This window comes from Pongo pygmaeus, chromosome 15, assembly GCF_028885625.2.
Source record: "Pongo pygmaeus isolate AG05252 chromosome 15, NHGRI_mPonPyg2-v2.0_pri, whole genome shotgun sequence".
NCBI lineage: Eukaryota > Metazoa > Chordata > Mammalia > Primates > Hominidae > Pongo > Pongo pygmaeus.
Window position 1 is genome coordinate 34,265,990 of NC_072388.2, and position 25,744 is coordinate 34,291,733.

Below are 25,744 nucleotides of genomic sequence, written 5' to 3' on the forward strand. Positions count from 1 at the left end.
AACAATAAAATAAGAATAGAAGCAGTTTCTTCTAGGGTGTAATACTTCCTTTTTTTTTACAAAAGTAAGCACTGAATAAGAAAAGCAATTTAGAAAAATCCTTTTATGAGCAAAATGTGCCGCATTTCAACTTTCTAATTCAGGACAACATGTGCATTTTTGAAGCCATAAATTGTCAGTCATGATAAAACCACCACAGTCTAATCTGGGGAAAAAGACAGCATTATCGCCATAACAATCTCTTTTATAACACAATGTGTATCATGTGCATGAGTTTGGAAGGCAGACAGACCTTGGCTTCTTCCCTGGTTTCTCCCTTTCCTGCTGCGTAGCACAGTTAAGTGACTCAGTGTCTCTCATTGTCAGGTTTATCATTTATAAAATAGGGATAATAGCATCTATCTCCCAAGGTTATGTGAGGTTTAAATAAACCCTTGTAAAAAACCCTTGTTTCACACAGCTTGGTACAGGTAAGCACTTACTATCTATTACTATTATTACTGCAAGTGTAGTACTTTATTTCTTAAAATGTATTTTCACATAGAATCTCTCATTTGAGAAAATAAACTCCTGGATGACAGCACAACTTTTATTACAGAAGTATATACAAGTATTTAATAAGTGTGATTGTCACTGAATGTGTTCAGATGAAAAGACAGTAGATTACATTCCCTGTGCTTTCATGTAAGATCACAATGTGTTGAAGATATTATTTTTCTACTTACAGTATATGACTTCAAAACCATTTAAAGACATTATTTCATTTATTCACCCTTGTCAAGCTTTATCCCACAAATCCATCTTTTATTCTCACTTTACAGATAGGGAAGAGAAATGTGAAATAACTTCCTTAAGGCCACTGAGCAATCAGCTCTATAATGAACTCTCTCTTTATGATGGAATGCTCAGAATGTGGTATCTTCTGTTCTGGATGTTGATAAATCCTGAAAATTCCAATCTTGTTTGTAAGTGTTTGAATGCAGAGAAGTGAAAAGAGGGCATTAATCAGTTGTGGTGTGAAGCCTTTGGTAGCAGTCTTGCCATCCAGTCATGGATATTTATGCCTTTAATCTCTCAGTGACCAGCAAGTGTTAAATCCATTTTTAAAAGTACCTTGTAACCTCCAATCTTAAGAAGATGAAAAATGGTTTGGGGAGCAATTAAAAGCCCCATGATATGTGTAGTAATTTTTTAATGAGATTTCCTGCAAGTACTTACATTTTACCCAAAGGTTGAGAATTCTTTTCTCTCTTTGTCTGGATGTAGTTAGCTTCTTGCCAGGAGGAAGCAAGGTAATGTTGGTAATAGTCTCAAAATGACCTATGAGAACATTCTGCTTTAGGGGCTATTTCTAGGAGCCAAATGACAATTGCTGCCATTCTGTCACACCAAAACATGCTAGTGGTAGTGGGGACCAATTTGTATACTCAGCAAAGAGGTCTGGTTACAATTGAGCTAATTGACAAATTTCAGTTTTTTTCTTGGGCACAAAACATGTTCTAAGAGCCTTGTGGGAAAAGGCAATATATGTGGAGCTCCTATTATTCCATTCTGATTTATGTGCATTGCTACTTATGAATGGCTTCCTTTTAATTAGGTGTTTAATTTAAAACAGAACCTGTGACTATAATAACCCCCAAAGCACAAACTTGGAACATTAACCATTTGGGGTTGAGGGGAGGTGGGAATTCAGAAAGCCATTCCATCACAAGGCTATAACTGATGTACAGTACATGAAAGAATTCTTTATTATTTTATAGGACCATTAAGAAAACATTATGGAAAACAGCTTACACTGCTAAATAAAATTTAATTTGTTTTCCAGAATTATGATTTTTGTAAAAAATTATGTCTCAATGAGTGTATTTCTTTTCAACTTTTGAGTAAAGTAGGTTGGAAAGGGTCTTTAATTTGGGTGTTTAACCAGAAAACCTATTCTGAAGAAAAACCTCTTTCTTAATTCCTTGTTGCTTTGCAGACAGTATGTAAATTTGAAGGCAGGATTTAGGATGAAAGCAAATGAAAAGGGACATTGAATAATTAACAGTCATAGGAAAGAAAGAGCACTCAATGGAGTCATCACTAAATTCCTGTAAGTCCAAGACTCTAACACCCTTAAGAAAACACACACACACACACACACACACACACACGGTAAATGATGCTTTAAGAGTTTATTTAACAATTCTATACCCAGCTGAAAATTAAACCAAAGGAGTTTCATGGAGTCATTCTGAGATGCTCATAGAAGTATTAGCAAAAAGGAACTAATCTGTTTTATACTTCATGTTCATATTTTAGAATAGCATTCTGTGATCATTTTTAAGGGAAAATAAAATATAGGTGACTTCTCCAGGAATCAATATCCTTTTTCTCCGTTCTTGGTATTTTGCAGGCTGATTAATTTGCAGAGGTTGGCTTTGATTGCTGCTGAAGTAGAAAGCATTATAGATTCTCTGTTATTCTACAGTCCGCTTGGATGAGATCTGTGGTTCTATCTCTATATATTTATCTACCTTTCCGCATGGTGCTTAGTACCGTAGCTCTGTGCCTCTCCTAAACACATTGTGAAAATCTATTGTGCTGAACTCTCAAGTCTCTTGCTGTGAATAGGTAACTACTCTTTTTTCCCTCCCCCAGGAGAGCTGTTCTGTTAGGTAAAGGTAAATGAGCCAGGCAAAAACAGGCATTTAGAAAACAGCTTTGTGTGTGTATAGGAAGGATGTTGCTGGCTAAGTTTGAAAGCAAAAAGGGAAGGCACTGAAGGTCAGAAGATTTATATAATTCATATAGCAATTAAAGAAATAATGACTGAGAGAAAACGTGCTCAACATGGAATGTGGGGTATTCTCCAAGGCTTTAATGGAAGAGTTCGATATTTCCAGTCTTTAACACCCATTGGTGTAGTGTCTTGGTTATGGTTTTTGGCCATCAGTCAATCCTGGATAAACCTTTTTTCAGTTTCTAATGAACAGTTAAATGAACGGTATCACAAATAGTCTCTAAATCACCTCTTTTCAAAAGTTTGAGACAGACATGAATCATAAAGATTTTTTTTCAGGTCTAGTCTAGCTAGGAATGTTTCTGATGGATTACTTCTTTGATCAAACATTTCTCTACTTTTGAAATATTTCATCATTAAGTGGTAGAATTATTGTACGCCCTTTGACTTTTAAAGTATAGGTATATTTGAAGTTGCTTAAATGTGTGCATTGGGAAAAACTGGGTAAAGTTTGCATAGATCCAAAGGTTAGATTAGTTTAAATACATACTGAATCAAGTATTATAATATAAAAATCTTTAAATATATTTGATCAATTTTTTAGTATTTGATGATAACATTATACAGCTTGTTCAAGTGACTGTCAAAACCATCTTAAAAATGCATTTAGAAGGATTATATAACCCAGTTATATGTTAAATATACTCCTTATGCAGAGATTTATGCTTTAATAATTATGGTCATCTTTAAATAATTAGTAGTTGTTGAAAATATTATTTAATTCATTATATTTTCTGAAAAATAAATATAGCATTAAATACTTTTATGTGAAGCCTATGTATAAAATAATCTGAATTCCTTCCCAGGAGCAAATCCAGAATCATATTGGTGAATAAACACCATTATTGCTACTGCAAACTGCTACTTAAGAAATTTGCTCCCAATTAACCTTATAGAAAAATGAAAAACCGTCTTCTGGAAATGAATGCATTTATTGCTGTGAATATGTAAATTCCTCAACATTTCTACAATGTCAAAATAAACTGTTTTTAATCTATATTAATAGATCAGAGTTGGGAGCAATTTCTCTGTCTTTTACAAACAGCCTTGACTGCCTACTCTGAGTTCAAAACTGCCTTAAAATGTGTATTTTTTGTATACAAAAGGCATTCTAAAATTGTATTATGCAGTTATTGTGCTGAAAGAATGACCCTTGCCATGCTTTGTTTACTGAATGTCAAATTTTCATTTGTATTACAGCTGTGTACCATAGCAGTTTCGGTTTTGTATGAAGGGCAACTAATGCACAAAACAGTCAAACCACAGAGCAGTAATTAGTCTGGAAAAGATCAAAGTGTGCTCTTCTAAATCCAGCCAATTTGCTCTGGGTGTGCAAAACCAATAGTCTTTCTTTTGCTAAGGTCTCTTATTAATTTTTGCTTTCGTTTGTTGCAGAGCAGCTGCTTTACTGTCAATCCAACATCCTGCTTTAAAAAAATCCATTTTGATGCCACAAATGCAATTTCAATGGGTTTAGGAATAATAACCAGCTTTCCCCCCACCCCACTTCTAGGAGATAGAAACTTGAAAGTTTTCAGCATCTGTAAAGTGAAAGAAAGCAACATAAAGCATAGCACTATTTAGATTTGTTGCTCTAGAAAAGGCCGAAGAAGAGTGATTAGTAAATGTTTCTGCTGTTACACTGTATATCTGTTGTTCTCTTTTCTTCTTAACGTGAGTTATTTTTATCCTTATGGTCACATTGTTAATTTTCACGGAAAAATTATTTAATGCTCCAAATTATTAATTAAATTCAATCCAGCTGAAAAAAACTTAACCTGACTAATACTTCGCACATCTCAGGATACAGTAAAATAAGTAGTATCACTTGCTATTTTCTTGCTGTAATTATTATTTTTGAGTGAGTATGAAAGTGGCATTTGAGGATGATGAATAAACCTTATCACAGGAGGTAAGTGAATAAGACTGCAGAATGAGAAAAAGAGCATAATATCATCACTTTAAATTTCTTTATCCAAGCAATAAATATTAACATGTACTAGCTGAATAAATTTTTTTGTGTGTGTCTAGTGTTACAACAATTTTCTGGTTTCACAATAAACTATTTAAATTTGATTCTGACCTTGTATACTCCAAATGTGTGGCAAATCTTTGTTTTGGTGTCAATGTCACTAGCTAACCAGACACTAAAACGCAGTCAAGAAAGCCAAAAAGAGTAATGATACATACAGTTATTATAGCATAATGGAGCTAGTGCAGTGGCTCATACCTGTAATCCCAGCCCTTTGGGAGGCTGAGGCAGGAGGATTTCTTGAGCTCAGGGTTTCAAGACCAGTCCGGGCAACATAGGGAGACCCTGTTTTCACAAAAAATAAAAAATGAGCCTGGCATGGTGACTCGTCCCTGTAGTTCCAGCTCCTTGGGAGGCTGAGGTGGGAAGATTGCTTAAGTCCAGGAGGTTGAGGCTGTAGTGAGCCATGATTGTGCCACTGTACTCTAGCCTGGGCAACAGAGAACCTATTTCAAAAAAAAAAAAAAAAAAAAAAGAATCAGCATAATGAAGAGAAGTCCATATAAGTAATTTGCAAAAATTTATTCATATGCAAATGTGCAATGCCAATAAAATGCCCAGATAGGTTTGTTCTTGAAACATTTTCAATTGAACAGGAATTAAGTGCTTTTGAAAAGTGACGAAATGATCATACAGTGAAGTTAAGACATCTCTTTCTTTATATAACTGGTATAAATCAGGTATTAACTCTTGATTTTACTCTGAATTAACCATGACATGCTAAATGAACTTGGGCTTCAGGATTCTTCATCCTCATATAATATTACATGGTGTCTTACTAAAATCTATTAGCTCCTGTAACTCCTATGATGCATCGCATGCTTTTCCATTTATTATTATTTTAAGGGTCAACTCTGAAGATGATAGTAAATGTGATGGGAGTAAATCTATACTAAAAATGAAATAAAGATATGTAACCTACATTTCAGCTACTATTACATAAAGTCTTGAGATTCAAATAAAATCTCATTGCTTACCTTTCTCTAGCATCATCTAGGCCTTAACCTGAATATCCCTATAAGACAACTCAAGACATGGCATTTAGCATTTTAAATTGCCTCAGGAAATGCATACAAAAATTCTAAAAATGTTTGAACTGATAATTTTTTTAAAAAGACATTGATGAAAACGAGAGCTCTTAGAAAATTCGATAGTCTTTTTTTTTTTTTCCAAAAAGAGAAGAGAAGCTAATTTGTAAACTGTAGGTTGGTAGTCTCATTATCAATTATTGAGAGAGTGGTTTATAAATCCTTGCAAAAGTAATTGTCTCTGCCAATGCAGCAAGGCAAGAAAATATAGAAAAAGTGCAAGGACTGGAAGGTAAGAGACAGTATTGTCATTATTCTTAGATGATTTGACATTTCATTTTCACAGAAAACTTAAGATAACTGACAGGCTATTAAAATTAATGAAGGAGTTGAGTGAGGTTGCTAGATAGAATCCAATAATAACAACAACAAAAATATTAAGAAGAGTTCTACACTTTCACCAACCAATTAAAATATGCAATGGAAAATATGATGGCTTTTATTAGAGCAACAAAGTTTGAAGTATCTAGAAAGTGACTTGAAATGCAGACAGTACTCATGGAAAAATATTAAAACTTGATACAAAGATATAAAGAAGTTCTTAGCATTTGGAACATGGTAGGCACTGAAGAAATATTTGTTGAATGAATGAATCTGAATAAATGGAGAGATATGGCTCTCTCTCTCTCTTTCTCTCTTTCTCCCCTCTTTGTTTTTTTTTAGAGACTGCATCTCACTCTGTCATCCAGGCTGGAGTGCAGTGGAACGATCACAGCTCACTGTAACCTCAAACTCCTGGGCTCAAGCAATCCTCCCACCTTGGTCTCCTAAAGAGATAGGATTACAGGTGTGAGCCACTGGGCCTGGCTGGCATTCTCATAGATAGAGAAGTTAACATTGCACAGCCCTTATTATTTATTTGTTTTTAAATGTAGTTCCAATATGGTGGGAGAAAATGTAAGGGGAAGAAACAATATTGGGAATGTGGTATAAAGGGGAACAACACAACAAAAAATAAAAATAAAATAGGCCCAGGCGTGGTGGCTCCTGCCTGTAATCCCAGCACTTTGGGAGGCCAAGGCGGTTGGATCACCTGAGGTCAGGGGTTCGAGACCAGCCTGGCCAACATGGCGAAACCTCATCTCTACTAAAAATACAAAAATTAGCTGGATGTGGTGGCACGTGCCTGTAATTCCAGCTACGCGGGAGGCTAAGGCAGGAGAATTGCTTGAACCCAGGAGGCAGAGGTTGCAATGAGCCAAGATCACGCCACTGCACTCCAGCCTGGGCAACAGAGTGAGACTCTGTCTCAATAAAATAAATGAAATAAAATAAAATAAAATAATAAACTTGCAGGTACTGATGATGATAGGGTGCCATGAGCCAATCAATTTCATAGCATGTGCCTGAGAACCAAGAGAGGCAAAAAGAAATAACACAAAACTTTTCAATTAACAGAAGCTAGAGAGTTACAAAATAAAGCCAGAAGCTATGGCTGATGTGCTTGATGGTGATCATCATCCCAGGAGAGCTTGAAAAGTGAATCGATGGGTTGACTTTAGCAAGATGAACTTAGATAGGCGCAAGGGTAAAGTCTTGTCCTTAGGTCCAAAAACTCAATGGCAAAAACAGAATATAGAGAGAAATGCCTTAACAATATCACATGTGAAAAAAATTTAAGAGTTTAAGCTGTGTGAATTAATCGGATGTAAAACTGACTTACCCCCACCACAAAAAAAGAAAATAATCTGCTTTTAGGCTGCATTGATAAAGTAATAAAGTGTTATATAAGCTAATAATTCTCAACTTTATATTTGTAAGCCCAGCCTTCTGACATTAACACTTATTTCCCACAAGCATCTCAGATACAGCAGATACATTAGCTTTTTCTCCTAAATGTTATTCTCTGTCAAGGTAGTTTCCCAACTCATCTGTTCCCAAACTTGCATGGCTATCTACTCTTCCTCTAGAATATACTAATATACTTTCCTTTTTTTTTTTTGACACAGTCTCACCCTGTTGTCCAGGCTGGAGCGCAATGGTGCAATCTTGGCTCACTGCAACCTCCGCCTCCCGGGTGTGTTGTTCCTCTCCTTTGTCCACGTGTTCTCACTGTTCAGCTCCCACTTATAAGTGAGAACATGGCATCAGTATTTTTTCATGCATGTCTTGCCTGTAATGATGTGGGGAATGAATTTCACTATGGTGCTAACTTTGTCACCGTACCCTAGGATCTCTTTTTTCTCCTTTTTAGTTAGTTTTTATACTCAGTATTTACTTAACGTAGTGTTTTAATAGATACTGATGAGAATATATGCTTACATTTTATTTTATTGGATCACAAAAAAGTTGCTCTTCAAGTATTTTATTATTGACACAGAGTCTAACAAACATAAAGAACAGATATTTGTTAGAAACATTTATAATTTGATCCAGCTATTTAGCAAATTTTGTAAAATGTATTTCTTTAAATGTTGAGCTCTGTTTCACCTCCTCCTTGTTTCTAATACCTTTTAGTCACTGTTTTAGGTTGGGTTCCCAAAGAAGCAGATCCTGAGGCACGGGTTCGAGTGTAAGAATTAATCATAGATTTGGGAGGAAGAGATCCAAGGAAGGGATGGCGGTAGTGAGAAATGGCAGTAAATGAAGCTACCGCAGGGAATGTTCTCAAGCAGCTTTCTGCTGTGGGCAGCTCCCCCTGGGGCCCTCTGGAGCCAGTACAGATTCTGAGTTGTGTCACACGGAAGGCAATACATCCTCCAGCTCTTATATGTTTGTCATTGGCTAGACACCAATAACCAAGCACTTCCGGCCTACCTATCTGCGGCCCTAGAGAGAGCCCTCAGGTGGAGAACACAGGTGTTGCGGCAAGATGCAGTTGTCTGGCATAGGGACAATTTGGACAAAAGGAACGTGGGCAGGGCCACTGCATCCTGTGAGATGGTCACCACACTGCCCTCAGAATGTTGTTGACCATGCTTCCTAAGGCAGAAAGAACAGGTATTTTTAACTTGTACTTTTGAATAAAAACCCTGCAAAAGACACCTTTTAGTCTTTATCAAATTTAGTAAATTTTTGTAAGGTTTTCATAGCCTAGATATAAATCCATATTTTAAATAGGCTTCTTCATATATATATATTATATATATATGCGTATATCTATATACACATACATACACACACAGACACACACACACACATATTTGTGTCAATGAATTGTTAGTATTTTTATCTGGCAAAGCTATTATACAAGGAATAGAAGGATCAGTTTTGCCTTTTTCTCAGTTTTTCTTGTGCTAACTCTATTCGAATTATCTTCACTGTGGTGTTTCTTGGAAGAGATCTTTCAATTTATCTATTTTATGAGAGTTATTTGCTTAAAACTAGGTAATATTCATAAATCTATTTAACTGGACACCATAAAATGCAACATGTTACAATAATTACAAAAAAGAATGACGAGGTGATGGTCCAACCCTTCATATTGTGGGATTCCATTTTCCTGCAGGATGCTCTGCTCACTGTATATGATGTGTGACAGTCTGACATTCAGATCTATTGACTGTCAATTGAAATGAAATATTAGTGAAACTTAACATTTTCCTAAATCTTGGAGTAAAAATAAGATAGAAGTTCCCATAATTTACCCTAGTGGATCATCTTGTGTGTCTCCTGTCGTGTGTGCACCCCAGTTTCGAGCCCCCTGGACTGTAGGACACAGTTCAGATGCCTTAGTGTGGCACACACTGTCCTCCATTGCTTATGCCTCCAACCTCAGTTCTTGCCTGGTCATGCCTCATATCTTGCGTTTTGGTCAATATGAACTTTTTGAAATTGAATTGATCATGTTGAATCGTATGGCAGAGCCTTCACTTATAATTGCTTCTGCTTGGAATGCTCTTTCTTTGGACTGTCCGGTAAAACCTCCTCCATGAAATTTTGCTGGTCCTTTCCCACGCCTGAGGGAGAACTGAAAACATCCTCTTTGGAACACTACAGTACGTTCCTCCTTAGCCCTTAACCCTTCTGTTGGACATATTTGCTAACCGTCTTGGCTCCTTTTTTTTTTTTTTTGAGATGGAGTCCTGCTCTGTCACCAGGCTGGAGTAGATAGTAGTGGCATGATCTCGGCTCACTGCAACCTCCGCCTCCCGAGTTCAAGCGATTCTTCTGCCTCAGCCTCCCGTGTAGCTGGGACTACAGGTGTGCGCCACCATGCCCAGCTAATTTTTGTATTTTTAGTAGAGACGGGGTTTTACCATATTGGTCAGGCTGGTCTTGAACTCCTGACCTCGTGATCCGCCTGTCTTGGCCTCCCAAAGTGCTGGGATTACAGGCGTGAGCCATCACGCCCAGCTGGCTCCACTTATAGACCTTCATCTCCTTGAAACCAAAGATATTGTCTAATTTATCTTCATATCTCGGGCATGTAGCCCTCAACAGGAACACAGTCACACTGTTGAATTAACTATGGAAGTGGCACGGCATTGGTCAACTAGAGCAGAGGACTGTGTTTAGCTCTGTGAGTGTCTTGAAGAAGGATTTGGAAAACTGATGTGTACCCAGAAGGAAAGAGTTGCAAACAATCCCAGAGCAATTCTAGCCTGAGACCAAAGTATAGAATAGCAGAGAAGAGGGATTTGGTTCTAATATAAGGAAGAATTATTTAACAATTAGAGCTGCTTGAACATGGGATGAATAGCTTTGAAGTATGGTGAGTTTCTCGCCACTGAAGATGTTGAAATACCCTGAATGGGTAACTTCCTTGAGCAGACTGAACAAGGGCTTAAAGCATCTGGAGTGATCACAGTGAGTGAAGAAGAATTTAGATAATCTTTGGACTGCACAACAATCTAGCTGAGATTTGAACCCCTTTGATATGTCTAGTGATAGGTCTAAACTTTAATAGGTATTGTTTGAAAGAAAAGCAGTGAGGATATTTTAAGTAAAAAATCCCTCTGTCATTCTGAGTCTCTGGATCTAGGTGAGACACAATAGTAATGCTGTTTTGCTTTCTCATGAGTCAGGTGACACTAAAGGCTAAGAAAGTCTTTGAGCTTGTACTGATGCTCTTATTTTTCTTTGTAACTACAGACAACTAACTTGCTTCCTTTTTTTTGTCTTAGAAGTAGTCTGTCCTCACCCTGCCCAACCATGGATTTAAAATTTGTGGTCTGAGAATCCAAAACAAAGTGATAAAGTCTCTTGGGTTTGGGAGCAGAGGCAGTTGTCTTAATCTTCCATATATGTAGGGTTGCCTGAGACAGAATTTTAAACTACAATATTGAATCAATTAAACTTAATTCAGGATATAAATAGTAAACATGGCCAGGTGCAGTGATTCACGCCTGTAATCTCAGCACTTTGGGAGGATGAGGTGGGAGGATTGCTTGAGGCCAGGAGTTCAAGACCAGCCTGGGCAATATAGTGAAACCCCATTGCAAAAAAAAAAAAAAAAAAACAGTAAATACATACCACACGTTTAATACTATAGACAGTATAAAATAATCCAATTATTACACCTTTATGGGCATGAATCTTATCATATGGAAACAGAGGCTCAGTGAGGCTAAAGAGACTTATCTAAATACTGAACGACTAGTTGGTTTCAGAACCTAGAACACAATTGTTTGAATCTAATTCCACTTCCACGGGTTTCTTCATTGTATCACACTCCCTCAAAAGTAGAAGATGTGGTCGCTGCCCTGAAGGACTTTTGCAGTCTCCTAAAGGGATAAGACATATACATAAAACAATGATTGAATAACGAAAGTAAAATGAATGCACTATATGTGTTACAGCTAAGGAGTAGTGGGGAAGGTCAAGAAGGTGAGAAATCACAGGCTGGTGGATATGGAGAGTAATCACAGGCTGGAGGATATGGAGAGTAATCACAGGCTGGAGGATATGGAGAGTAATCACAGGCTGGAGGATATGGAGAGAAATCACAGTCTGGAGGATATGGAGAGTAATCACAGTCTGGAGGATATGGAGAGTAATCACAGGCTGGAGGATATGTACAGAAATCACATTCTGGAGGATATGGAGAGTAATCACAGGCTGGAGGATATGGAGAGTGATCACAGGCTGGAGGATATGGAGAGACATCACAGGCTGGAGGATATGGAGAGAAATCACAGGCTGGAGGATATGGAGAGTAATCACAGGCTGGAGGATATGGAGAGAAATCACAGTATGGAGGATGTGGAGATTAATCACAGGCTGGAGGATATGGAGAGTAATCACAGGCTGGAGGATATGGACAGAAATCACAGTATGGAGGATATGGACAGAAATCACAGTCTGGAGGGTATGGAGAGTAATCACAGGCTGGAGGATATGGAGAGTAATCACAGGCTGGAGGATATGGAGAGAAATCACAGGCTGGAGGATATGGAGAGAAATCATAGGCTGGGGGATATGGAGAGAAATCACAGGCTGGAGGATATGGAGAGAAATCACAGGCTGGGGGATACGGAGAGAAATCACAGGCTGGAGGATATGGAGAGAAATCACAGGCTGGGGGATATGGAGAGTAACCACAGGCTGGAGGATATGGAGAGTAATCACAGGCTGGAGGATATGGAGAGAAATCACAGGCTGGAGGATATGGAGAGAAATCACAGGCTGGAGGATACGGAGAGAAATCACAGGCTGGGGGATATGGAGAGACATCACAGGCTGGAGGATACGGACAGTAATCACAGGCTGGAGGATACGGAGAGTAATCACAGGCTGGAGGATACGGAGAGTGATCACAGGCTGGAGGATATGGAGGGAAATCACAGGCTGGAGGATATGGAGAGAAATCACAGGCTGGGGGATATGGAGAGTAATCACAGGCTGGAGGATATGGAGAGAAATCACAGGCTGGAGGATATGGACAGAAATCACAGGCTGGAGGATATGGAGAGTAATCACAGGCTGGGAGAGATGGACATTTTTATTAACAGCAACTGTGAAAACAGTTCTGAAAGATAAGTAGGCTTACAAAATTTTTCTTTGGTTCCCAAAGTGCATGTTGGCTTTGTCCACATTCACCAGTGTCTTTTTATCTCTTTTATTTCTTTTTAGTTTAAGAAAAGAAACTATCTGTGTCATACTGGCCAATAGTACACAAGCATGTAATTGTGGCAAATCCTTATACATTCCAAGTTACCCCCACGAAAAGAGGTCACCATGGTAACCAAACAAAAAGGGACTAGAAAACAGAAGCAGAGTATTTACTTAATGTCTGATGGGCTCTCTGCATGATTTTCATTAGACCTGCTGCTGGCTTTCTTTCAGGTTTGGGTGCCAGTCACTGTTTACTTTGTAAGTTGTTAAAAGATTAAAAACTTTATCAGGCCTTACAATATAGAAAATTGTACTGAGCAGTGAAGTCAGAGCTGTTGATTTTTAAATACATAAATCTTACTCAGATTTGTTAATTTATTACATGGAGTTAACCGAGGAGTTATGTAGCTCTTGCCAGTGGAATTCAAGAGAACCGAAGGGTCATTTGATGATGGTAGAGTCTTTCAAAAATGCTACGAGAAAAGAAGGTGATAGCTTTGAAATAATTTTGTTAAGGGCCCTACTATTTATTTTTGCCAACTCCATTAAAAAGGTGTACACTAGCCAGTTGGTGTAGAGAATTCATTGCTAAATATTTTATGTCAAAGTCTTCAATAGACCATATTAATAAATACAATCCACTGTGCTCTAGCTAGTTTTAATCCTTTGGTGAGGAAGATTTTGACGATGAAATAGAAAGCCATGTAGGTTCATAAACTATGTCTGACATTTTCTGAATTGGGGAATAGGACCCACTCTCTTCATTCCTACTACCGTCTTGGTACCTCTTTGAAGTGCAAAAACATTACAACTTCAAAAGCGGTCCAGGAAGATGGCGTCTGCAGCTTATGACAAGCTCTGGAAGTGTAGCCAAATATGCAACATGTCACTAGGTGGTAGATTTGCTAGGGATCTTGACATAATTGACTTTCCTTCCCTAAAGACAATTAAAATTTGTGTACAATAAATTGTTTCAATTGGTACTTGCTTTTAAAACTCAAACTCCATGTATGTCTTGCTAAAAAGTGATTCTACAATGCAAATGTCGTTCGTTGGGGGAAGAAAAGAAAGCTGGATGCTTGTTTGGAAGCTTAGTAGGCAGGAGGGAGAAAAGTTATTCCAGAAAGGAATAGATCTTCTATGGAATGTTTCTGCTCTGTGATATAGATCTACCCATGTTCGTATATGGAATTTGTTGTGTTGACCTAAAATACCTTCTATACATCTTTCTCAGCTAGTTCTCTTTATCTAGTAACTGAGTGTGGAATACTTGGAGCAAGATTTTCTTTCAATGAAGGGATTTGCCTCCTAGGAGTAGAGTCCACACAATGCCAGACTAATTCTGCACTAGGGTCAAAAGGAAGACAGGTAAAAAATAAATATGATTTTTTTTCATAAAAACAATACTTGTGGCTGGACATGGTGGCTCACGCCTGTAATCCCAGCACTTTGGGAGGCCCAGGCGGGTGGATCACAAGGTCAAGAGATCGAGAGCAGCCTGGCCAACGTGTTGAAACCCCATCTCTACTAAAAATACAAAAATTAGCTGGGCGTGGTGGTGCACGCCTGTAGTCCCAGCTACTCGGGAGGCTGAGGCAGAAGAATCGCTTGAACCTGGAAGGCGGAGGTTGCAGTGAGCAGAGATCTCACCACTACACTCCAGCCTGGGCAACAGAGCAAGACTCCGTCTCAAACAAACAAACAAAAAAACCTAAAACAATATCTGTTTGTAATAACAATAACAAAGTACACAGGAGAATGTTTACTATGTATATCTGTATTAACGCCTCACATATGATCTATGCTATTTTTGTGCTTTGGGATATATACTAATCCTTCTGCCTTCTAAATTGAGCTGTTTATGTGAAGGGCAGTCATGCAGCGCTCACCATGTAGCCTTCCTCACCTTGAGACCAGAGAGGAAGAATTGGAACCAATGTAATGATTGATTCTTATTTGGAATGTTTCTGTCCCAGCCTCCCAATTTAGTCATTCTTTGGAAAGCAGGGGGTAGGTGTGAGTGAATTTTTGGAGTTAGGATCTAGTAAAAACAAGCGTTATTGAGTTTCAGCTTTAAAGTTAATGGAGGCAGCTTTTGCTCCGAGGAGACGCGCTGGTGGATGTATTCCCATCCTTGAGTTCCTGCACATGAAATCTAGTCCATGCACAGAAAAGGCCAAACTTTAAGGGCTTGAAAACAACACCAGAAGAATCTGGCAAAGAGTTCTTTACTGAAATTAGGGAAATTGGGAAAGTAACTTTGTCCTTTGTCTATCTTCAGGGAAAAACATAGGCTGGTGGGAGAAACAAGGGATTTCTGCTAAATCCTTTCTGATTCTTCCTACAATAGCATTTAAGTGCTTGCTTTCTAACCCTTATCAAATGATTGATATTGACTTTTCCTCGCTTAAGTAAAATTCATTCTTTGTTTAATTTCTGTCCAGTGAACAAAATGCTAGTAACTTTTTCTGGGTGTAGTCTCAAGTAATAGTTTCAATTAGCCAAAAAATTTATTTAGAATCTTCAGTATGTGGCATATGCAAGATTTAAGAAATTAAATTACTTCCCTCTCCAATCCCCCTTATGAACCCCCCCACCCAAAAGTCAGCACACTGTATTTCACTTGATTGCATAAAAGACCTAGCAGAACGACCTCAGCTGCTTTTTATTTTTTTAATTTGTGAGTTTGAGTCGGCTGAGCCTTGTCAATAATTCCCTTAAGTATCCAAAGGAACCCTTCTCTTTCTTCGGCTTCTTCTCTCCCACAGGGCCCATTATCTCTATTAGCCTGCCTTAGAGAAAGAAGAGACATTCGCGACATGGTCTAACTTCTCTGAAGTCAAGGATGCCTTCAAAAGCAAAGTTTGGGCCACTGGGGGAGGGACTGCAGGAAAGGAGACCACGGGGAGGAGGGAAGGAATTATAAACAAAGGACAGCTGGGGATTGGCCCATTCTTTCTGGGCAATTGTGGAGCTTCTTTAGAGCCAGTAAAGAAAGTAAAATCCAGAGGCAACTTTAAAAAAATGCCATTTAAGGTCTGACTTCTTAAGCTTATCTGCATAAAAAATAAGGATAAAAGAAATAATTCAAGCCAGGTGGCAAGGTTCTAACCCAATCCGGTTTTCAGTTATGTTTATTTTGTAAAAAGGGACCATTACATTCTCTATTTGGCAATGATGGGGTTCAGGACATGGTACTCCAAGATATTGCACCTTGGCATTTGAGAAAACAGCAGAAGCAAGGAAGTCATTCTCACCCTGTCTGCGTTCTTCCCCTGAAGCAGGTAAGAAAACCTGGAAGGGTTTTCTGATTTTCCTCTGAAGTGGGTCATAAGACACTCATTTGAGAGGTGCCCTTCCTCTACCAGGAGGAAAGCAACATCCTTACCTCTGAAGACACAGGGACACAGAGAAGAATCTGAACAAACAGGCCTTGCTAAATACTCCCCACCCCCATTTATTAAATTAGATCATACTTTTAATCCAATCATATGTCTTCGTGATTCTCGACTTGTCAAACTTAAAAATTATAAAGATTTACCACTTTCTTCCAGTCTTCATTTCCTTATGAAGGCTCCCGTGTTATGCAAAAGTGATATTAAGTAAATGTGTATGCTTTTCTCTTGTTAATTCTTCTTTTGTTATAGGGGACTCAGCTGTGATCATAGAATGGGTGAGGAAAAGATATTTCTCTTTCTCTACAGAAGTATGCCAGAGTAACCCAAATGGGTAAGCCAGGGCATCCCTTGGTTGTAGTTTCCTGGACCAAGACCTAAATACTCAACTGCTACCCCACTTAAGTGATCTATGCTATTTTTGTACTTCAGAATACATTCTAATCCTTCTGGCTTCTAAATTGAGCTGTTTATGTGAAGGATGGTCACGCAGCCTTCAGGTCCCACTAAGAAGCCATAGATTTAAAAAATTTAAGTTTAGGCTGGTGCTGTGGGTCAGGCCTATTATCCCAGCACTTTGGGAGGTTGTGGCAGGTGGATCTCTTGAGCTCAGGAGTTCCAGACTAGCCTGGGCAACATGGCGAAACTCTGTCTTTACAAAAAACTATAAAAATGAGCCAGGCAGGGAGGCGCCTGTAGTCCCAGCTACTCAGGAGGCTCAGGCAGGAGAATTGCTTGAGCCTGGGAGGTGGATGTTGCAGTGAGCTGAGATCCCACCACTGCATTCCAGCCTGGGCAACAAGCCAAACCCTGACTCAAAATAAATAAAATCAAATAAAATTTAAGTTTATAAAATCTTAAATAGCTTTGGGTGAAGTATGATTAATAAAGAAGGAAATTATGGGGAGAGAAAAAAGAATTTTTTTCCCTTGATTGTGTAATGTGGATTTTCTTTCCAAATAAATAGCTGCTTCCACTAGCCAGGTGGAAGCATCTATGTCTGTGACCACAATGAGGCGCTAGGAAGGTGGTGCACGCAGAGAGTGTGCCTTGCCCTCAGCATCTCTTCATTTGGCTGCTCCTGAGTTGTATCCTTCATAATAAACTGGTAAGAGTAAGTACAAAATAAAAATTAGCCAGTTGTTTCTCTTACTAACATGACATGAAAATATTTAATTTTCTTAGCGAATTGATGGCAAAATTCCATTTCTGAGAAATGAAAGATCAAAGATTAACTTTATTATTTAAAAAATAACTTTTTCTAAGTATAAAATTAATTCATTTTCATTATGAAAAATTAGGGGAAAATGAATGTGACATTACATAAAAACTCACAAATAATTTATAAGACCTTCTTTACTTGCTTCATAATTAATCTAGCTTGAGGAAAACAGTAGGAAAAACTTACTAGAGTTAGAAGGCGAGGAATAGTGATGGAGAAACTTTCTTTTATATGCCTGCAAAAGAGAAAGAAAAAAAGATTCTTAGGGCTAGTTAGTGGCTTTGGGGCACCTGTCTCTTTCCCTCTTGGGCCTAGAACTGCTGATCTGGAATATGATTCCCCATAAGACTTTAACATATGTGAGCGAGAGGATTGTGTGGAGTCACCTTGGAGCTGAAGTCTTAAAAGGAAGCTCCTGTATGAGAGCTGCCCAGCACCAGCTGCTGGCTTGGTGACCAGATACAGTGAGGCACCAGGAAGGCCCCTGTGCAGGGTCGGATAGACGATGTGGGTCCCTGAGAATTCCCTCCATGAAAATCATTCGTCTTTAAACGAGATCAAAACAAGTTCTTGGGGCCTACTCTTTAGTTGGGAGTTCCCCAATGTTATCATTCTGGAATATTTAAAAAATCATGGCTGGGCACTGTGGCTCACGCCTGTAATCCCAACTTTGGGAGGCCAAGGCGGGCAGAGCACGAGGTCAAGAGCTCAAAACCATGCTGGCCAACATGGTGAAACCCCGTCTGTACTAAAAATATAAAAATTAGCCCAGCGTGGTGGCATGCGCCTGTAGTCCCAGCTACTCGGGAGGCTGAGGCAGGAGGATCTCTTGAACCCAGGAGGCAGAGGTTGCAGTGAGCCAAGATTGTGCCACTGCACTCCAGCCTGGGTGACAGAGTGAGACTCCATCTAAATAATAATAATAATAATAATAATCCATGTGGGTTGAGTTCGTGTGTGTGTGTGTGTGTGTGTGTGTGTGTGTGTATGTACACTGTATGCTTTGGACTTTATCTTCCAATAAAATTATAACTTTGAAAAGTTAGCTGAGATGATAAGATATGCTATACTTTTTTTGTATGCTATTTTTCATTTGGGAGTGGAGAAATGGTTTTCAAGGAGCTGAAGAACTAAAGTAGTATATTTTGTATATTACTTCTGTATATTTTGACTTGTAGTGAGTAGCCAAGCAAAATCTTGGGCCCTCCGAGAAGGCTGAGGTTGTCATGCAAATGACCTTGCTCTGCAGACTCTCACCAGCATTTAAGGATTAGGAATCTGGGAGGCTTCAGTACTGGTTCGTCTTGATGTCAAGTTTGGATGATAGTGGGACTCTAATTTTGGGCTATTCTTCCATGTGAATGTGTGGGAATCATGTATATTTGTGAATAATTTAGAAACTCAGGGGTCTTAAAGTGAATTTTAAAATAACTATAAAAATCCTAACTTTTTAGTTTCTTTTATGTGTCTTCCCAGATATATCTATTTAGAAGGAAAACTTGGGGGCTGGTCCATCATCTTTTTTCTTTCATTTGCCATGATTAGGGGAAGAGGGGCTACAGAATTGGTTTGGTCATCACCTCTTCATAATTTAGTTGTGATTCAAGATGTTCTCTTATGAGAAGTAGCAATATGCGGCCATAGTGTGACATCTGTTTTGCACAATCAAAACATTCCTTTTGCTGAGCTCAGATGCCCTTTTAGTGCTTCTGGGATAAGCCCTGAGAAAATGCTTTATCTGCTTCTATACATCCATGAGAAAATAAACAGCTTTAAGAAAGCTTCTCAACTGGAGGTGTAACTCTAAGAAAAATTGGAACAAACACTCACTTCATCTCTTACCCAAAATGTCTTCTGCAAACTTATTCAAAGAGCCTCAGAACCAGAAAGAGAAGGAGGCATATCTACACAATGTATCTGGAGATTGGAAGCTGGAGGGAGGATTGAATTGCCAGTGAACTTTGCACTGTGATTTCATATTGAAGTGGCTGCATCTGTGCCACCTGTGGATGGCATGATTGGAGCATTAGTCCTTGCTCAGCCTCCGCACCATTGATAACTCTGCTTAATATCGCCACAGCGGAAGCTTTGTTGGAAGCCGCAGTCACTTTGCTTCGGCAATGGTGTACATTGGTGCCCCATTCAACCTTTTTTTCTGACATTAGCACATTTGAATGGGCCACCAGTGAAGCCATTCAGCGAGAACATGCAACCGGGTCTTCTGGGTGGCCTAGGGCTGAGCTGAGAATTCTCATTAATGGACTGCAAGACTTAGCCTATTGAGGTACATGAACTCAGTGACCAAAGAAAAGTGAGACAAAGATGTCCCTCACAGGAACATGTAGGTCAGAAGTGGACAAAAGCAGACACGGACCAGTCAAAGCTATTTGATTACTGAGCTGAAAAGGGAACACCGACTGATCCCTGTGGTGGGGCAGCACAACTGATTTGAGGGAAATCTCCAAATGCCTGCACACTCTGAGAGTGAGGCATTTACTAGAATTGCAGGTGGTGTGTGAAGTTATTTTTAAAATGTTTTTTTCTTCCACTTGTCTTTGTGGTAATTTCCTATTTGACAGTACTTAGAAAAGGCCCCAAATAACTAGAATGAAAAGAAAGGGCAGAATTGAACTGGAAAAAGCATGTTTAAAAGTGAAAGGTGATCACGGGCAACATTCCCCCTACTGCTGGTCCTCTGAGCTACTTTCAAGCTCTTAGGGACTAGAAAATGTTCTTTGAGAGCCAGAACTTTTGCATGTTTAGGCTTATAACTTTAATACATTAGCATAATTTCAAAACTTTTTTACTCTAAGATATAGGATAAAAAATGTAAATATGAAATTTTGCAAAAAGATAAAGTAAAAACATAACTGGAAAAGGTTAAGAAATCAGTTTGGGATCTATGAACATGGTCAGTAATAGCATGCTTAACTCAAATTAATCCCACGCTCTTGCTTGTTGAGGTATACATTTCTGTGGGAGATATATTAGTCCCTTATACTCAATGTGATCTGTGCAAATATCCAGAGAGCTAATACTCAGATGCATATGAAATTTGAAAAGCATTCTGCAATTTTTCCAAATGGCATTTAAATAACTAGACTAATATTAGGTTGGTGCAAAAGTAATGGCAAAAATCACAATTACTTTTGCACCAACCTAGTAATTCATTCCAAACCAAGTTTAATTATTAGGACTTGGTTAAAAACTTTACAGCTTCTTGAGATAGCAATATATTTTAAAATGTTCAAAATGTTGGTGTTATGAGATTTGGGGAACCTAAAAATACCTGTAATCCAGTTCTTTTTATAAAAGGAAAAGGGAAGAAAATGTGTTTTTTATCCCATCATACATAATGCAACTATTTTTTTGAGGAAGAGATACAATTTTAAAAGTGTGGCTGAGGGTAAAGGAAGAGACACATTTTAACAAGAGTCATATCCATTTATATTGAAACAACTTCATGAGGGAGAGGACTTCAGGGTCCATTTAACCTAGCTCTTCTGTTGTACCCATAGTGTTATTGAAGCCTACAGAGGTTTAGCAGGCTGCCAATGGCCCACCCAGCACCTGGATTTAAAAGTAACACTTCATCTTGTTATGGGAATTGTTTCATTAGAACAGTTATAAGCCGTTTCTTATTAAGGGGCTAGAATCCTTAAATTTATGATTTGTTTTGCATGTTAAATGTAACAAATGTAAAATAGATTTATATGCTGCATATGTATCTGTTATGATACTTCTAGTAAATATTTCCCTAACTGTTTAAAGCTCTAGTAAAAGCTAACAAGAACAACATCAAAAGTGGCCGTTCCCCAAAAACAAACCTTTGAGACAATCTAGCTTTGCCTTTTTGAGAATTTCTTAAGTCAGTTCCCTTTCTCTTACCTTCATACTGTCAGAGGTGTTTGAACAAAAGTGACTCCATCTTTAATAGGGGCTGGGTAAAATAAGCCTGAGACCTGCTGGGTTGCATTCTAGGTGGTTAGGCATTCTTAGTCACAGGATGAGGTAGGAGCTCGGCTCAAGATATAGGTCACAAAGACCTTGCTGATAAAACAGTATGCGATAAAGAAACACATGGTTACAAAACTGACCTCTGGTCACCCTTGCTGCTCATTATATGCTAATTACAATGGATTAGCATGCTAAGCAACACTCCCACCAGTGCCATGCCACTTTACAAATGTCATGGCAACACCCAGAAGTTACCCTATATGGTCTAAAATAGGGAGGGACCCTCAATTCCAGGAAATTCCTGCCGCTTTCCAGGAAAATTCATGAATAATCTACCCCTTGTTTAGCATATCATCAAGAAATAACCATAAAAATAACCAACCAGCAGCCCTTAGGGCCGCTCTGCCTATGGAGTAGCCATTCTTTTCTTCCTTTACTTTCTTGATAAATTTGCTTTCACTTTACCCTGCCTGGAATTCTTTCTTGGATGAGATCCAAGAGCCCTCTCTTGGGGTCTGGATTGGGACCACTTTCTGGTAACAATAAGAACTCTTTAACTTTCTTTTGGCATATCTTATCTAGTTCGCTTCTAATATTTCTCCTTTAGGCTACTTCAAAATGTGTAGGCAAAATACTTTTTTCCACCTATGTTTATTACTTAGAAGAATCTTCTTCTGGAAATCCTTCAACTTGAGGCTTCAGTTGTTTTTTAGTGAAGAGGTCCAGAATATGCCACCCCCAAAAATACCACTTTGGCATAAGGATTACTTTAAGCTGAAGGCAACTGAAGAAACAGCAGACCCAGGAAAAGTTTTTTGCCCTCTCTGCTTCTGCCTAAAAGCAGGGCATAAATTTCTCTTTGTAAAGGTGACGGAAATTGCTATTTGTAAAAGCATTTCCCTCTCCCATTCCAGGAAGACCAGAGAGGGCACAGAGAAGAGTGTGCATAACAAACCTTTCTAAACAACCTTTATCCATCATATATTTCCTAGTCATCTTCCCACAATTTATTACACCACCCCTAGGAGCCCAAACCCACTTTCCTTTGTCTAGTCACTTCTTTATAATTTATTGCCTTTTGTTAAAATGGTATATAAGCCCCCTGTCTAACTGCTTCTTTGGGTTTTTACTTATTTTCTGTGAAGCCCCTCACACATAACATGTGAACTCAATAACTGTTTATGCCTTTTCTCCTGTTAATCTGTCTTTTGCCAGTTTAATTCATAGGCCCCCAAACTCAATAACTATTTATGCTTTTCTCCTGTTAATCTCTCTTTTGCCAGTTTAATTCATAGGCCCCCAAATAGTGAACCTGAGAGGGAAAAGTTTTTTCCTCCCCTACACTAGCTAATCACTAAATTATCACTCCTTTTGCTCCAATCAAGTCCATGCATGTTTTTTTACCTTCAGTTTCCAGCTGTTAGTGCATGGTGCTTCCATGTTGTCTTGCCCAATATGGTTTTATTTCATTTGAATTATTCTTTTTAGTTAAAAATTTACTTGCAAATGCTTTACTATTAGTCACACATGTGTTGGCAATGAGTGAAAATGGGCCCACTAGGAGACACTATAACATCATCTTTGTTATTGTTTTTGGAGGGCATGGCTTAGGATTAGAAGAAATGAGAATTTGTTTATACAATTTGAAACTGTCTATTCAATAAGTAATTGAATCTTTAGGGTCTCTTTTAAGGACAATGACTTTAAATATCTAAATTTTGTTTGAAGATACTGCCAAAGCAAAGTTGGGATAAATCATCAGATTATTATCTACTGAAATTTTATCTAAATCTAAGCTTTTATCATACAGATTAATGGAAATAGGAATTCACTTGGGCTTTCATATCTTTGTTTTATTTTTCCACCCAAGAATCTGCTGGGTTTGGATTTATTACTATATTAGAGATATAATAATAGTTTCCATTTAGCTAATAATACTATGTGTGAGAAACCATACTAAACATTTGACATGCATTCTCTAATCCTCATAACAACCCTATGAAGGAGGCGCTTTACTATCTGTGTTTGACAGATGGGGAAACTTCAGCTTTGAAAAGCTAAGTAACTTGGCCGTGGTTACTTGGTTATTAAGTAAGGAATTGGATAAAGATTTCTTAGAAATGGTTTAGCCCTGGTTCCTTTAAAGAAACAAAGTCTTATTTATAATTGTATCTTTTTTTTTTTTTTCTGAGACGGAGTCTTGCTCTGTCGCCCAGGCTGGAGTGCAGTGGTGTGATCTCAGCTCACTGCAACCTCCGCCTCCCTGGTTCAAGTGATCCTCCTGCCTCAGCCTCCTGAGTAGCTGGGATTACAAGCCCAGCTAATTTTTTGTATTTTTAGTAGAGACGAGGTTTCACCGTGTTAGCCAGGATGGGCTTGATCTCCTGACCTCAGGTGATCCACCCGCCTTGGCCTCCCAAAGTGTGGGGATTACAGGCATGAGCCACCACGCTGGGCCTGTAATTATATCTTATTATGCCATATGAGTGCCCTTTCTCTTTCCTGTATTGACACATGATGCTTTCCCAGTAGTTCAAGGTCAATAAGTGTACAGCCAAGGGCAGGGAAAATGTACATGGATATGTCAGACCACCAAGTTGTAGCTAAGACTCATGGTCACAGCGGCCTTCATGTGGAAGATGCAGGGAGGGGCATGCTCAACTTTCAGACCAGTGCCTGGGTACATTCATATTAGGAACTTGTTTGCCAACATTGGCAGCTGGCTAGATGGAGGTGATAAAACGCTCTTGTTCTCATTTCTTACTATGCTTACTGATTCTGACCTCTGCTCCCACAGATCTCCTTCTTTTATTCTTCAGGTGTTCTGCCCTCTGTTTTGGTTTCTCTGGGACACAAATGAAATTATTTTCTGAATTGTGAAAGTCCACATTATCAACTAATGCAATGTTACTGTCATGTTTCTGCTGTTTGGATGCTTGTTCTATTGTGAAAACTTACCCAAACTTGGGGTTTAGGAAAAGGCCTTTTATAGTTTTCATCAACTGAAGAAAGAGCAGCATTAGGTATAATTATACATTTTGATAAAGTAAAGCACAAATCTGTCATGTTTTATGTTAACAGCCTATACATGATGGTGATCTTACAAATGGTCTGAAGTTAGCAGCTCATGGGAGAAGGCTGACATGTTAAAACACAAATTTACCTAATCTGACACTTCAGGTTACTCCAAGGCGGGTGGAAATTTGGCAGCAACAGCTTGTGCCATTGCCCTAAGGAGAAACAAAATATAAACCTTTTACAATCTCCCTGGGAATTTTTTTAAAAAACTTGAGGCCCAAGTCCTACTTCAGACCAACAAAATAAAAATGATCTGGGGATGGGGTCCAGGGAACGGACTTTTTAAAAGCCTCCCCAGGCAATTCTAATGTTCAACCATAGTTGAGAAGTGCTGATCAGGCATAACGTACAGATGAAATGTTATCATGTGTAACATTGTACAAGGTTCTTTGGGAGATATAGAAATCAGGAAAGACGTGGTTCTTGCCTTCAAGGAATTTTGATTTGGATGCCTTCAAGGAACTTTTGATTTGGATGAAAAGACTCTTGCCACAAAAATGGTTACTAATAATATAATGCAGTCACTCATTGTTAGTAAGTGATGTCATAGTTTTAGTGGAGACTGCTTTCCAGAGTGTGTAGCTTCCAATCCCTATCCTCCTACCGTCAGTAATAATAATTGCCTCCTGAGATTTTATATGCCCCATTTAATCTTCTCAACTGCTTATCAGTTAGGTATTATTCCCATTTCACTGCAGAAAAACTAAACCTTAAAGATATTGTTGTTTGTATAAAGTCTGAGAGACAAGTTTTGAACCCAGGTCTGTTGGGAATCAACATCCATGCTTGCTAACCATTAGGTTATACCATTTGGTCTCAGTAGATGCATAGTTGATAATAGCTAGAGTGAACTGTAGGCCATAAAATGTTTCTGAGTGCTTTAGTATAGTTATATTTCTTAATTATTTTTTTAAACTGCAAATTAAAAAAATTTAAATCACAGAAAAGTTGAAAGAATAATACATTGAACATTATATACCCTTTACAACTACATCTATCAATTATTAACATTTCACTACCTCTGCTTTATTTTGCTCCCTATTTATTTATTTACTTATTTAGAGACAGGGTCTCACTCTGTCACCCAGGCTGGAGTGCAGTAGCGCAATCTTGGCTCATTGAAACCTGTGCCGCCCCTGGGCTCAAGCAATCCTACCACCTCAGCCTTCTGAGTAGCTGGGACCACAGATGTGC

General features: G+C 38.5%; 1 long non-coding RNA gene across 3 annotated transcripts; it reads right to left on the minus strand.

Annotated features, from left to right (window-relative positions):
* Positions 1-2,160: 2,160 nt before the first annotated feature.
* LOC129012741 (uncharacterized) lies at positions 2,161-21,517 on the minus strand. 3 transcript variants are annotated; one of them, XR_010123649.1, is made up of 5 exons: positions 21,404-21,517; positions 17,702-17,750; positions 8,660-8,824; positions 5,013-5,099; positions 2,161-2,430 (listed from the first exon to the last, which is right to left on the minus strand). It is a non-coding gene; the product is annotated as an uncharacterized LOC129012741 (long non-coding RNA). The 3 variants fall into 3 exon arrangements; XR_010123648.1 differs by lacking the exons at positions 2,161-2,430; positions 5,013-5,099 and adding an exon at positions 7,837-8,015 and having other exon boundaries at positions 21,404-21,515; XR_008493704.2 differs by lacking the exons at positions 2,161-2,430; positions 5,013-5,099; positions 8,660-8,824 and adding an exon at positions 15,579-17,398.
* Positions 21,518-25,744: the final 4,227 nt, after the last annotated feature.